General features: G+C 42.0%; 1 pseudogene; it reads right to left on the bottom strand.

The window, feature by feature from the left end:
- Window positions 1-4,542: 4,542 nt before the first annotated feature.
- Window positions 4,543-11,184, bottom strand: LOC148142434 (putative G protein-coupled receptor 139; annotated as a pseudogene).
- Window positions 11,185-14,228: the final 3,044 nt, after the last annotated feature.

The raw sequence follows: 14,228 nt of genomic DNA, 5'->3' as shown, positions 1-14,228 counted from the left end.
GGAGTGGTCTAGGTGCTGTCCTTATACGGTCAAGTGGGAATTATCCCATCACCCTTCTGACTTGTGTCTTCCCCATAGTGCACAGGATTTGAGAAGGGGGAAACAGGAGGTGAGTTATTAATTACAGGATTCCAAGCCTCTGAGCGCTCGTGCAAACACAGCTGAGATATGTCCTGGTCCAATTCAGTGTGTGTTCAAGAGTACATCCCTGGATATTGAAATATGGGGTATTCAGTAATAGTAGCAAAATTGAGTGTCAAGAGGCGAGGGTTAGATTCCCTCTTCTTCGAGATGACAGCCCCCAAAATGTTGGTATTGAGGAAAATTCCTTTATGAGACCACCATTGGGGTCAAAGGATGATTGTGAGATCTTTTCTTGTTTGAGAAGTTCTTTGCCTGGAATGAGTGTCGCACAAATGTTCTTTGTCCCTTGACAGACAAGTGCTCGATTTTTTTTACAAATTCTGGTTGCATTTCAATTGCGACTATACCACATGTGAGGAATGGAGAATGGAGCTGAACATTGTTCAATCATTGGCGAACATCCTGACATTTGAGCTTCTGATGGAAGCAAGGCCATTGATGTCACAGCTGAAGATGATTTGGCGTTGGACACTCCCTGAGGAAAACCTACAGAGTTGTTCTTGACCTGAAAATATTGCCCTCCACCAATCACAAACCTCTTTCTTTGTGCCAGATAGTTTTCCAAACAAAAGAGAGTTTGCCCCGGACACCCATAGACATCAGCACTGTTATGGCTCCTTGATATCACACTCGCACAGAAGCTGCCTTAATGTCAAGAGAAGTCATTATCACCTCACCCTTGGTGTTCAGTTCTTATGTCCATGTTTGAAACAACACTGTTTTGAGGTGAGGTGCTGAATGGCCCTTGTCTCCAACCAAACCAGTGGTAGAGATTCTACACGATGGTAACTCTTCAACCCATTGTGTTAATGATGCCACCTTATCGAGTCTCATTTCCCAGTTGTTCGCTCGTCGACCTCTATGCCAGGGTATTACACGGGTACTTCTCCCAAATCTCTTACTCCTCTTAAATCAGCAAACCACAGCAGTGTTAGGGAGCAAAAGGAAACTTTTAGACTCATGAAGTGTGAAGCAGATTTATCTCCCCAGTATCAATCTCTTAATTTATTTCCCATTTTCGAGCAAACATTTTCACGCAAAAAAGTATACATTGTTCCTCAATTGTACGTGTCTCCACCACAATCCCAGATACTACACTGCATATCCTGACGACTGACAATATGCAAAAGCTTTCCTTCACATTAGCCGTTAATTCATTTGGGCACTACTTTAAATCTGCCTCCCTTTACTTTCCTTCTTCCTTTAAAATTTCGAGTAGGCACTCCCTACCTCCTCTGTACAGCCCTTTGTCCGATTTCCCTGTCTCGACCTTTTTCCTTGGTGAGGACTGTCCCCAACCTCTTTCATCTGTCCTCATCTCTGTTGTTTCTCGTCCCTGTCCCAATTCCTGCATATTTCTATTGTGCTCCATCTCTCTCTCTCCCTCTCGTGATTGCCTGATGTCGCTCTCTTGCTCTCACACGTCTGCGTTTTGAACATCATCTGCTACCTCTCCATCCACTCCCACAAATAGTCAATGTATGTTTGCAATTCGAAACTCTCCACCTCACAATTTACAATTCTTTCAAAATTGCATTTGTCTCCTGCACAGCAAGATCTACGTGAATTATATGTACCATGAAGAAAAGAAACAAGGATCCCAGAAATAACCTATTTATAATACTGAATGGCCTGAACAGAGTAGATGTTGGAAAGATGTTGCCGTTGGTAAGAGACACTAAAACTCAAGGGCACAGCCTTTGAGTTGAAGGAAGACCTTTTAGAACTGAGAAAAGGAAAATCTTTTTCAGCTAGAGAGAATGGTGAATCTATCGAATTCATTGTCACAGAGGGCTATGGAGGTCTGGTCATTAAGTATATTTTTGACTCAAGTAGATTAGCTCTTGTGTACCAAGAGGAATCAGGTTTACAGGGAGAAAGTGAGAGACTGTGATTGAGAATGTTCTTTGTCATGATTGAGTGGCAGAGCAAACTTGATGGGCAGAATGGCCAAATTTCTGCTCGTTATTCTCATGATCTTTTGGTCTTATTGTCTAAACGCCTGGTGAGCTCCACTGCAAGCCTTCTCCATTCCCAAAACGAAAGCTGAACATTACTTCCTGTTTCCTACCTCTCAGTCAATTATTTAGATTTACATTCGACTTGTGGTTCCTCTCTCCAACGGCTGGATGCAAACCATTCGTCACATCCCCTTTAAATATACTGCAACTTACTTCAACTGTGCCCCTGATTATAGGCTCCCTCTGCACCATCTCCAACAAATCCTCCAAAGGCAACTACAACAGTATCAGACAATGAACAAAACTCTCTCTACTCTATCCCCAGACAAAAAAATAGAATAGGATAGAGGCAGTACGGGGTTAGATACAGAGTAAATGTCTTTCTATGCTATCCACCAGCAAACTTCCCCAGGACAGGCACAGTATGTGATTACAGATTATATCTTCCCCAACAATGTCCCAGTCAATCACTTCTGTATCAGACAGAGGAGGGGGTAATATACACTGTTGTTTTCGAGCACTCCCAGTCCGTGCTCCCACTTGGTTCAGAACTGTGTAAATCTGAGTTTACATTGTTCTTCCTAAAAAAACATTCACGACAGGAGCAGCACGGGATTAGATATAGAACTGTGGGATTCGGTAATTGTACAAACATTATTACTTGGATTCCGTGCTTTTAATTCTTGTCTCTTGCTAAACACCAATCCATTATTATTCTTAAGTTCGCCCTGGTCATTCACCATTTTTGGTGAAGTTGCAAGTAACCACCCAGAGCAGCATAAAATTTGAACATTCAAATATTGCAATTCTGTGCATTATGTAACCTTCAGGAGCGCCGAGCAATTCCATGTAATTAAGTCAGATCCCAAAGCGTTCCTCAATACATCACACCTTGAATATTTTCAGTGATTCCATGTGGCAGTGAATTAGAAAAAGAAATTTAAACAAGACACTGATGTTATTTAGAAACTGAATATACGTTTATTACAGAGAAGGAAGCAAGAAACTGGAGAAGGCAGTTTGAAACACGTGAACATAAACAATGAAATAAACCTTCAAACTCTTTGGCAGCACTATGCGTGACTGATTCTATGCCCTGAGCAATAACCTTCCTGTCTCATTCCCTGATTGACACTTTCCAGCTTTTTTCCTTTGGACTGTTCAGACGGAAATTATCGCGACTCATTACTGATTTGTCCTGCATGATCGTCCATGATACCAGTGGATCACACATTTCAAGAAAAGGAAAATAGATACCGCGATATTTAGGTAGGTACACAGATAGAGAGATAGATGGATGGATGGGCAGAGATATCAGGAGATAGACAGGTGTATTGATAAAAGAATCAGGGGGTAGATTGATTGATAAATGAATCGATATATAGGCAAAGAGATGAATAGATAAATAGATAGATAGATAGACAGACAGTCAGACAGGTAGATAGATAGATAGATAGATAGATCGATAGATAGATAGATAGATAGATAGATAGATAGATAGATAGATAGATAGATAGATAGATAGATAGATAGATAGATAGATAGATAGATAGATAGATAGATAGATAGATAGATAGATAGATAGATAGATAGATAGATAGATAGATAGATAGATAGATAGATAGATAGATAGATAGATAGATAGATAGATAGATAGATAGATAGATAGATAGATAGATAGATAGATAGATAGATAGATAGATAGATAGATAGATAGATAGATAGATAGATAGATAGATAGATAGATAGATAGATAGATAGATAGATAGATAGATAGATAGATAGATAGATAGATAGATAGATAGATAGATAGATAGATAGATAGATAGATAGACAGACAGACTGGCAGACAGATAAAAGGTCAGACAGATTGCACTGTGGTTTGAAGTGAGAGCAGGTCCTGCAGCAAGCAATTCGCCTTTGAATTCCCTCAAAGGTTGTTCACAATTTATCACTGCGATAAATGACGTTGAAGCAACTCCTCGCAAGACTATCTTCACCTTTTAGGATAAAGCAGCATCAGACTGCTGAATTGGTTTCACGTTCAGAACCATTTACTCGCTACAACCTAAATGATCAGTAGTTAAAGTGAATTCTTTTCAGGTACATCGCCAGAATTTGCAGGGGTTGACTGAGCCTATTTCCCTTCTATAACCCCTCCATCGACCACGCAATATTCCGCAATGCCTCATCGCTGGGTACACACAGCCCTGATAACTTCTGACTGAGTCCGTCATGATTACAAGCGCCTGGTCGATGTATCAATGATGTATCTCTTTCTAACCCACCAGCATCCACACCAGTGTTCTTCCTGGGCCAGATTGTCAGTGAGAGAGCACACTGGGTGTGAGTAGATGCGCATCATAGGACACGTGGGAAATTGCTTGTTGGTCATTATTTGGTCCACTGTTGAGTTTCAATCTGGAATCTATCAGTATTAGCAAAGATTAATTAATTTCAATAGGAGAGTGAAGGGATATGTCACCACATTCTTTAATTGTCTTCTGAACTTAGCTTGTGTTATGGCGTAGATGCCAGTGTTTGTGCAGCAACCCAGGAGTTGGAGGATGAAGCCTAAATCTATTAAATATGCAGGTACAAAGGTATAGACACCCAGCTGATGAAATCGCTGAAGTATAGATATCACTGTAAACACTGCCCACAGCAGGATGAAATTGCCAGAAATAGCAAACAGTAAAATAATGGATTTCCTTCGATTCTCCATCTCAGTGTCTCTGGGTCTCTCCTTATTGCTGTGAGCCCGGAGTCTCTTGCGGGCATTGCTGCTCACTATAATGTGTCTGTTGGTGAAAATGTTGAGCAGCAGAATCAGGGCAAATGGAAGGCAGGGTGTGATAATGTAGTGAACAACTTCAATTGCAGCCCATAACATCAAATTAGTATCATGCAGATTCAGACCACAAAACACAGGATCATTCAGGAAACGATACTATTGTTGTACAAAAAATACCAGATTATGTTCTTTAATGAGCTCAAGACAGTCTCTGTTCCCAGAACCACAGCTGCTATTTTCTCACTACAATATTTAGGTTTCAGTTTTTGGTAGCAAATGGCCACACACCGATCAAAGGTGAATGCGACAGTGAACCAGACAGAGCAGTGTGTGACTGCATACAGCAGGACCGCGTGAATGCTACACATATCCATGTATCTTAGGAAAAGAAAGTTTTCTGGAAAAAGAATGGGAATATGTCTGAATATCAGGTCGAGGAGCACCACCAGCAGATCTGCTATTGCCATGGTCACGAGGTAGCGAGTGACACTTCCACACAATCCGCACTTTCCCGGGAAAGGATTGCAATCGTTATTACGTTAACTGCGAAATGAAACCCGTTCGTTATAAAATGATATATACGGCAGCGAACGAAAAATTCAGCATTCACTCACTCAACGATTGACACACCATTGCAGTAGTGTATACCATGTACAGGTATAATGCTATCTCCTCCAACAGCATCTTTCCAACCCATGATTACACTTGCATGCCTCAAGAAGGGTAGTAGATACATTAGATTTTGAACTCTGTACGTTCCCCACTCAGTTATGCACACGCAATTGACATTAAAATTAAAGTGATCATTCATTCAGTGTCGCTGGATCCAAATCCAGGAATCCCATTCCAAATCGAACTGTGGGTCCCCTTCACTAGAGGCTGTACCACAATCAAGGAAGGAAACTCATCATCACTTTTCCTTGGACAATTGTACACCTGGGACCTGCACAGAATAACTGCTTGCACCTGAACTGGATAGCCAACAATATCCTGGGCAGATGTTTGCTGGAGCTGTTCAGAATGGTTTCACCTAGATTGATACCGGCATGGAAAGAGGAGCTCCAGACCAGAGGCCGGAGAAGGTAGTGAACAGCTATATACAGAGTGCCGAGAGTCTGTGAAGAGGGACAGACGGTTGATAGGGCAAATGTGCAGTTAGTGTGATGGGTTGAACTGAGTTTACCTGAACACAAAATTTATCAGGAATAATGGTGACAAACTTAAAGCATGAGTCAGTATTTGGAACTGCATTGTGACCATTACAGAGACTTTTATGTTACTGGGAAGGGGCAGGAATGGTTGTTAGATAGTCCAGGGTTTAGATGCTTCAAAGGGAATAGGGCGGAAAGTAAATAGGTGTTGGGTGTGGCATTACTTATCAGTGGTAACATTTGAGCTGCAGAAAGGACATTTGTCGAGTAAGGTTTGCATGGAGGGTCAATATGGGTGGATCAGAAACAGGAAAGGAGTAGTCGCTTTATTGGGAGTTATTCACAGACCCCTAAAAACAACAGAGACAAAGAGGAACAGATCAGGAAGCAGATCCTGGAAACGTGCAGAAGTAACTGGGTAAGTGCCACGGGTGACTTAAACTTTTCTAAATTTGATTGGAACCTCCTTAGTTCAAATCGTTTGGATGGAGCAGCTTTTGTGACATATGTCTAGGAAGGACTCCGGTCCCAACTGGAGGGGAGAATGCATTTGATTTGGTGTTTGGCAACAAACCATGCCAGATGTAAAACCTATTGATGAGAGAGCATTTTAGTGACGTTCCCTGACATTCACGAGGCTCATGGAAAGGGATAGAAATAGACAGCATGGGAAAGTATTTAAATGAGGGAAGGGTAATTATAATTCTATTAGCAGGAATTGGGGAGGCCACATTGGGAACAGATGTTCTCAGGCAAATGCAAAATAGAAATGTGTTTCGGGAGCATGTGCTGATAGTGCTCGAGAAGTTTGTGCCACTGAGACAGAAAATGGAAATGTACGGTTAACGTTGACAAATGGTGTGGACAATCTAGCCAAGAAGAATAAGGAAGCTGACATAAGGTTGAGGAGGGAAGAATGAGGCAGGACTCTAGGAGAGTTACACGGGGTCCAGGGGTGAGCTGAAGAATGGACTTAGGAAAGCAAGAATGGAGCATGAAAACGTTTTAGTGAGTAGGATTATGGAAAACCGTAAAGCTTTTCCTTATATAGGGAGCAAGAGGATGGCCAGGATGAGTTTAGGCCCGATTGTGGAAGGAACTTGTGTCTAGAGTCGGAGAAGACAGGGAGGTACTTACTGAATACTTTGCCTCAGATTTCACTCCTGAGAGCGACTTTCATGTTTCTGAAAACAACTTGAAACTGACTGATAAGTTCAAGCAGGTTGATGTTAAGAAATAGGATGTGCTGAAAATTTTGAAATACCTGAGGATAGATAGGACCAGATGGGATATACTCAAATTTTCTACAGGAAGAGAGGGAAGGGATTGCTGCGCCTTTGGCGATGAACTTTGCATCCTCGTTGTCTACCGGCGTAATGCCAATTAATTTGAGGGTTTTCAAGAGAGGAAACAGCGATAGTCCTGGGAAATACAGACCAATCAGTCTTACGTCCAAAGTAAGCACATTATTCGAGTGTACTTTGAGAGACAGGATTTATTATTATTTGGAAACCATAGCTTGATTAGAGAAAGTCAGCATGTCTTCGTGAGGGGCAGGTAATGCCTCAAAACCTAATTAAATTATTTGGGGATGTGACAAAACACATAAATGAATGTAAAACAGAGGCTGTGATGTACATGGGTTTTAACAAGGAGTTTCATAAGTGTCCCCGTGGTAGGCTCATTTAGAAGGTAAGCAGATGTCGAATGCAGGGAAATCTGTCTGTCTGGATACAGAACTGCTGGTCCACAGAAGCTGGAGAGTGGTAGTAGATGGAAACTATTCAGCCTTGGAATTTGGTGACCAGTGGGTATGCCACAGAATTGGTTTTGGGACTTCTACCCTTTGTAATTTTTATAAATGACTTAAATGAGTAAGTGGAAGGTTGGGTTAGTATGTTTGCTGATGAGACGAAGGATACTGGATTATTGGATAGTGTGGAGGGCTTTTGTAGATATTCACAGAATGGAGAGCTGGGATGATATGTGTAGGATGGAGTTCAACCTGGAAAAATGTGAGATTATTTATTTTGGAAGGTCTAATTTGTATGCAGCGTTAAAGGCAGAATTCTTGGAAGTTAGGATCAACAGACGTATTCTGGGGTCCACGTCCATAGATCCTTCAAGTCTTCTGAGCAAGTTAACAAAGTTGTTAAGAAGGCGTATAGTGTATTGGTTTTCATTAGCGGAGGATTGAGTCGAACAGCTGCAAGGTTATGCTCCAGTTCCACAAAGCTCTGGTTAGACCACACTTATAGGAAGCATGTGGAAGTTTTAGAGAGGGTGCAGAGGTGGCTTACTCGGATGCTGCCTGGAACAGGGGCCTGTGTTGTAAAGAAAGGTTGAGGAATTAGGTATTTTCTCTTTGTAGCAACGAGGGATAAGAGGTGCATGGATAGAGGTGTACATGATAAAGAGAGACATACTTAGAGTGGTTAGTAGGATAATTTTTTTTCCCAGGATGGAAATGGCCATCGAGAGGGTGCATAATGATATGGTGATTGGTGGAATGTTTGGAGTAGATTTCAAGGTAGGTGCTTTACACAGAGAGTGGTGGGTGCGCGGAATGTATTGCCAGTAGTAGTAATGGAGTCAGGTCCATTAGGGACATTTAAGCGACTCTTGGACAGGCACATGGGTAATAGTAAAATTTCGATATGTAGGTTATTTTGACCTCAGTGTACAATGGAATGTTGGCACAAATTCGAAGGATGAAGGGCCTGTACTGCGCTGTTCTGTTCAATGTTCTATGTTTCACGCTTTGTGTTCTATATAACGGCTGCTCCGGGAAGCGAGAAAGGAGGTTGCTAAGCTGCTGGTGAGGATATTTGCCTCCTAACCCTCCACGGGAGTCGTACCGGAGGACTGGAAGGAGGCAAATGTCCCTCTTTTCAATAAGGGTAATAGGGAGATATCTGGCAATTACATACCAGTCAGTCTTACGTCTGTGGTCAGCAAAGGTTTGGAAATAATTCTGAGGGATAGGATTTATGACTATATGGCAAAGCATAATGTGATTAAAGACAGTCAGCATGGCTTTGTGGGTGGCACGTCATGGCTCACCTCGTTATTGAGTTCTTTGAGGAGATGTAAAGACAGATCGACGACGGTCGAGCAGTGGATGCGGTGAATATGGACTCCAGCAAAGTATTTGATAGAGTACCCATGGAATGCTCATTCATAAAGTCAGGAAGTATGGGATTCAAGGATATTTGGCTATCTGGATTCAGAATTGGCTGGCTGACAGTGGTTGTAGATGAAATGGATTCTGCCTGGAGAACAGTGTTGAGAGATGTCCCACAGGGCTCTGTTCATGGCCTCTGCTCTTTGTAGTTTTTATAAATGACTTGTATGAAGAGGCTGGGGGGTGGGTTAGTGAATTTGCAGATGACACAAAGATTGGAGGAGTCGTCGATAGCATCGAGGGCTACTGTAGGCTGCAGCCCGACATAGACAGAATACAGTGCTGGGCTGAGAAATGGCAGATGGAGTTCAAACTGGATAAATGTGAAGTGATGCATTTTGATGGACAAACTCGAATGCTGAATATAGGATTAAAGACAGGATTCTTGGCAGTGTGGATGAACAGACGGATCTGGATATGCAATTACATAGATCCCTCAAAGTTGCTACCCATGTGTTGTCAAGAAAGCATATGGTGTTTTGGTTTTCATTAACAAGGGGATCGGGTTTAATATCCACGAGGTTTTGCTGCAGCTCTACAAGCCCCTGGTGAGATCAGACTTGGAATATTGTGTCCAGTTCTGGTAGCCCTACTATAGGAAAAGAACAGAGACTTTGCAGAGGGTTTAAAGAATGTTTACCAGGATGCTGTCTGGACTGGTGGTCCTGCCTTATGCAGAAAGGTTCAATAAGCTTTAACGTTTCTCTCTGGAGAGAAGCAGGTAAAAAGGAGAACTAATCGAGGTGTACAATGTAATGGGAGGAACAGATAGAGTCAATAGTCCGAGACTTTTCCCCAGGGCAGGATTGACTGTTATGAGAAGTCATAATTTGAAGATATTAGGAGGAAGGTATAAAGGAGACGTCAGAGGTCGGTTCTTTACGTAGAGAGTTGTGAATGAATGGAATGCGTTGCCACCTGTGGTGGTGGAGGCAGCGTCATTGGGGACATTGAAGCGACTGCTGAAAATGCACATGGATAGCAATGAGTTTTGGGTTGCGTCGGTTAAGTTACTATATTTTACATTAGGATTACATTTCGGCACAACATCGTTAGCCGAAGGGGCTGTTCTGTGCTGTACTTTTCTATGTCCTATATTGAGAGATGACAAATACTGTATAACGACTGTAGACGGATGCCCATGTATATGTGTCTCACAGAACGAATGAATAAGCATATATGTTCGAGTGACTGTGCGTGAACGTTGTGTGCATGTGTGAGTTTGTGCGTATATTCGTGTGAATGTATGCTTGAGGATTTGTGCAAAGTTTTCCATTCAAATATATACAAACTACGGGCAGGGTGTTTGAATGTTTGTGTGAATACATGTGTGCAAGAGTGTATGAAGGAGATATTGCATTGTTGAGAGAATGTGAAAAAAACGACAGAGTGTGTGGGAGAGATTGTTAAGGTAACTGTGTAATTGTCTGTGGGTATGTATGTATTTGACTTCTCATTATTCTCATGCCTGAAATATAACGTCAGTCGGTAATGATCATGATGTATTCAGCATCTATGGTCTATAATGAAAAATAGAAAGCAAACATTTGCAGAAGACTTCATATGGTCCTTCCTCACTTGGTATCGAGAACCTAAGCCTAAACCAACAACGATTAGCAGCTGTGAATCCAGCCAAATTGCCTCCAGTCGTTACAGTGTTGACTGGTCTAACACCGGGTTACAATTCACCATGCGCACGAAAGGAGTGAGGAGGAACCACTAACACATACAGAGGATAGGACAGACTATTTTGAAAGAAAGAAGACAGCGTAGAATTCTGGACAAAAAGAAAGAGTGCAACACCGTTTATAGAATTGATAACCGACGCTAACACTTACGGGGGACACTAACAGCAGCAAGTAGCGGGAAGTAGATCCTCTCGATCTCCTGAAATATATTCCATATGTTGATCGCCTCCCGATAGAATGAAAGTGCCTCAGCCAAACTCATGATGCCTCTTCTGTCAGTGGGTGAATAGTAATTCTGAGGAGTTCAGTCAGCACAAGCTGATGCCAGTGAAGCGAAATCCTTATATAGAGCAGAGAGGACAATCCCTGAGAGACAATGTTCTATTTTTTTCTGAGCTGGTATTAAGTCATCGTGAAAACTTCAGCTCTGTTAATGGAGTTGGGTATTGCTTTTAGTCTCTGGGCAAATGATTTCAGTTAACGCCCTTTCAGGTCAAATGCTTTTCATGGAAACTCAAATCTAGTGATGAAAGTAACGTTTGGGTGTTGTAGCGTGCTTGAGTCACTTTTTCAACCAACTTGAGACTGGGAGGGCAAGTCTGTCTGTGCTTTGTGTGTGTGTGTGTGTTTGTGTGTGTGTGTGCAATTCTGTGTTTTGCACTGTGTACTAAAATTGGTGAAAGAATACATGTTTAAACATCAAGGATTGTTAAAATGATTCCTACAAGTCCTATAAATAAGTTACATGATGTTAATTGTTAGTGTTGTTTCCACAACTGCTGGCTCAAGCAATGGGGGAGCTCGAGGTACAGATGTGTTGAAGCCAAAGGCTGTGGCAGCATTAGACAAATAATTGAAGCTTTTTCCGTCAGCATGCTTAGTTATGGAATGAGAGTCATTCAGATCGACACCACAGGAAAAGGGCCCTTCTGCCCATAAGTTCTACAAGGACCAAAACAGCCAACGAACTGGTTCAATTCCATTTTCCATCAACTTTCCCTTTGCCTACCATACCTTTACATTTTAGTTACACTTCTCAAACTTTCTAAAATATATTGAGCGTTTCGGCTTCTAACAATCTTACAGGTAGTGACTTCCAGGCCCCCAGCAGTCATTGGATGTAACGTGTTTGCCTCACATCTCCTTTGAACCTTGTAGCTCTCACCTTAATTTCATGTCCCCGTGGTCTCTGATGCCTCCACATTGGGGAACAATCTATTTTGTCTATATATATTAATCTCAATCACCTCAGCTTTCAATCTCCTCTGCACTAAGACATAGAATGTCATGCTTTGCAGTCTCTGTTCATTACTAAATCTCTCCAGTTGAGACAGCCTCTATGTAAATCTGCCCAGCGACATCCTGGTAAATCTCCTTATGGTCTTCCTTCGTGCAAACACGTCCAATCTGTAATTCGGATTACAGATATGCACGTCGTATGCCAGTTGTGCCCTCAGCAGCCTATGATACAATTTCACCTTCACGCCATTGCTAATGAATTCTGTATCCCGACTAATATTTAGCAACCTTCCATTTTATACTCTCTATGACCTTACTAATATAGCAATGCTATGGCTGGTATCCTGCTGTACACAAATCTGGTGCACCTGCACTTGGGTTACTGCGTACAGCTCTTTCGCCATATTATAGGAACGATGTGGAAGCATTGGAACGGATGCAGAGGAGATTTACCAGGGTATTGCCTGGTATGGCGAGAAGGTCTTATGTGCAATGGCTCAGGGACCTGAGGCTGTTTTCGTGAGAGAGAAGGATGAGAGGAAACTTCATCGAGACATACAAGATGATAAGATGATTAGATAGGGCAGACAATGAAAGCCTTATTCCTCGGATCGTGATGGCTGTCACGAGGCTTTAAATTTAGTGATGATAGATACAGAACAGATGTCAGAAGTTAGTTGTTTACTCGGAGAATAGTAATATCGTGGAATGCCCCTGCCTGTAACAGTAGTGAACTCACTAAGTTTAAAGGTCATTGGATAAACATATGGCTGATAATGTAATAGTGTAGGTTAGATGGGGATGAGATTGGATTCTCAAGTCGACGCAACATCCAAGGCCAAAGGGCCTATACTGTGCTGCAATGTTCTGTGTTCTACCTTCTGTGTTCTAATGGTGGGAACTGAGTAGTCACACACTGAAAATTAAAGAGAAAAATGTGGAGTTTTTCCTCCATGTCATTCCAGAGAGACATTCTGTGAAAAGAATGTTTCCGTTATTGAAAACAGAAGAGGTTGACATGTGTACCTAACAAACTGTCAAAGGTCTGCGGCCGCGATAGGTGCAAAATCTAGCAGAATGCGAGGAACTTCGTGAGGGAGATATGCAAATAGGGCAAGCAGCGCAAACCAAGATCAAATCTGAATGAGCTTGCAAAGTAATTTTGACAGATGAGCATTTCACATCAAAACGGTGGCTGAAGCTCTCAGAGAGACAGTGTTTGGCCGGCAATATCTGTGAAGATACAGAGTTCATCTTTCATAACAGTGAGCCTTGTCAGATGCTTAAAAACTTTAGAAGAGAGGCATTTATGATGTTGATTAGGCGCGGGAATTCAACTAAAGATGACTATGGAGAGCGAATGGGGAGTAGGAACTGATCAGTGGAGAGGGGACTGAACACGACGGAGACAGAGCCACAGACAGAGAGTGAGAAAGCGAAATGAAAGGACAGACAGAAAGAATCCAATGTTCATGGTAAGCCTGGGAAGAATACAATCGAGACGTTTGTTCATGGGAAACACTTTGTCAGTGAAAATGAGTTGCCTTTGTGGAAGGAAAACCATTTCATGAATGATCTGGTATCTGGAGGTGGAAAGGCAAAAGGAAGGGAATATTCATTGTCTGAAATTAGTTACGTAGATACTGAGGGCAGTAGGTTGTCATATGTCCACATGAAAGACTGTTTGCAGATGAACCAGCAACCGGGACTGCATACAAAAAGATGTATGATTTGTGACGAGCTGCAAATGGTACCTATCGGGGCTCTTAGTTAGCTGAACATCTTGTGGGTGTGTATGGTAGTGGCAGGTGTCTTTGTACATCAGGAAGTAGCAGATGTTATGTCATTCTCTCTCCTACCCTCCATAAGTCCTTCCAGAAAGCTGATTTATGTTCCCACATCAATAGCTTTTACTGTCGTCTTTAACCAGTGAATCAGATATATTGCAGGTTATGAAGCAGTTGCACTGTGACTTCTACACTGAAGTGAGAGCATCCTTAATAAGTGAAATTGAAGAAAAGGAAGCCCTCACAAGTAGAAGAATGAAAGCCTTGCGAACGGTAGACA

The sequence above is a fragment of the Chiloscyllium plagiosum genome, unplaced genomic scaffold (genome assembly GCF_037043375.1).
Source record: "Chiloscyllium plagiosum isolate Xiang-an unplaced genomic scaffold, Cpla_swu_hap1 HiC_scaffold_29, whole genome shotgun sequence".
In the NCBI taxonomy this organism is placed as follows: domain Eukaryota; kingdom Metazoa; phylum Chordata; class Chondrichthyes; order Orectolobiformes; family Hemiscylliidae; genus Chiloscyllium; species Chiloscyllium plagiosum.
Note: the sequence above shows the minus strand (reverse complement) of the source record. Positions and strands in the feature narration are given on the sequence as shown.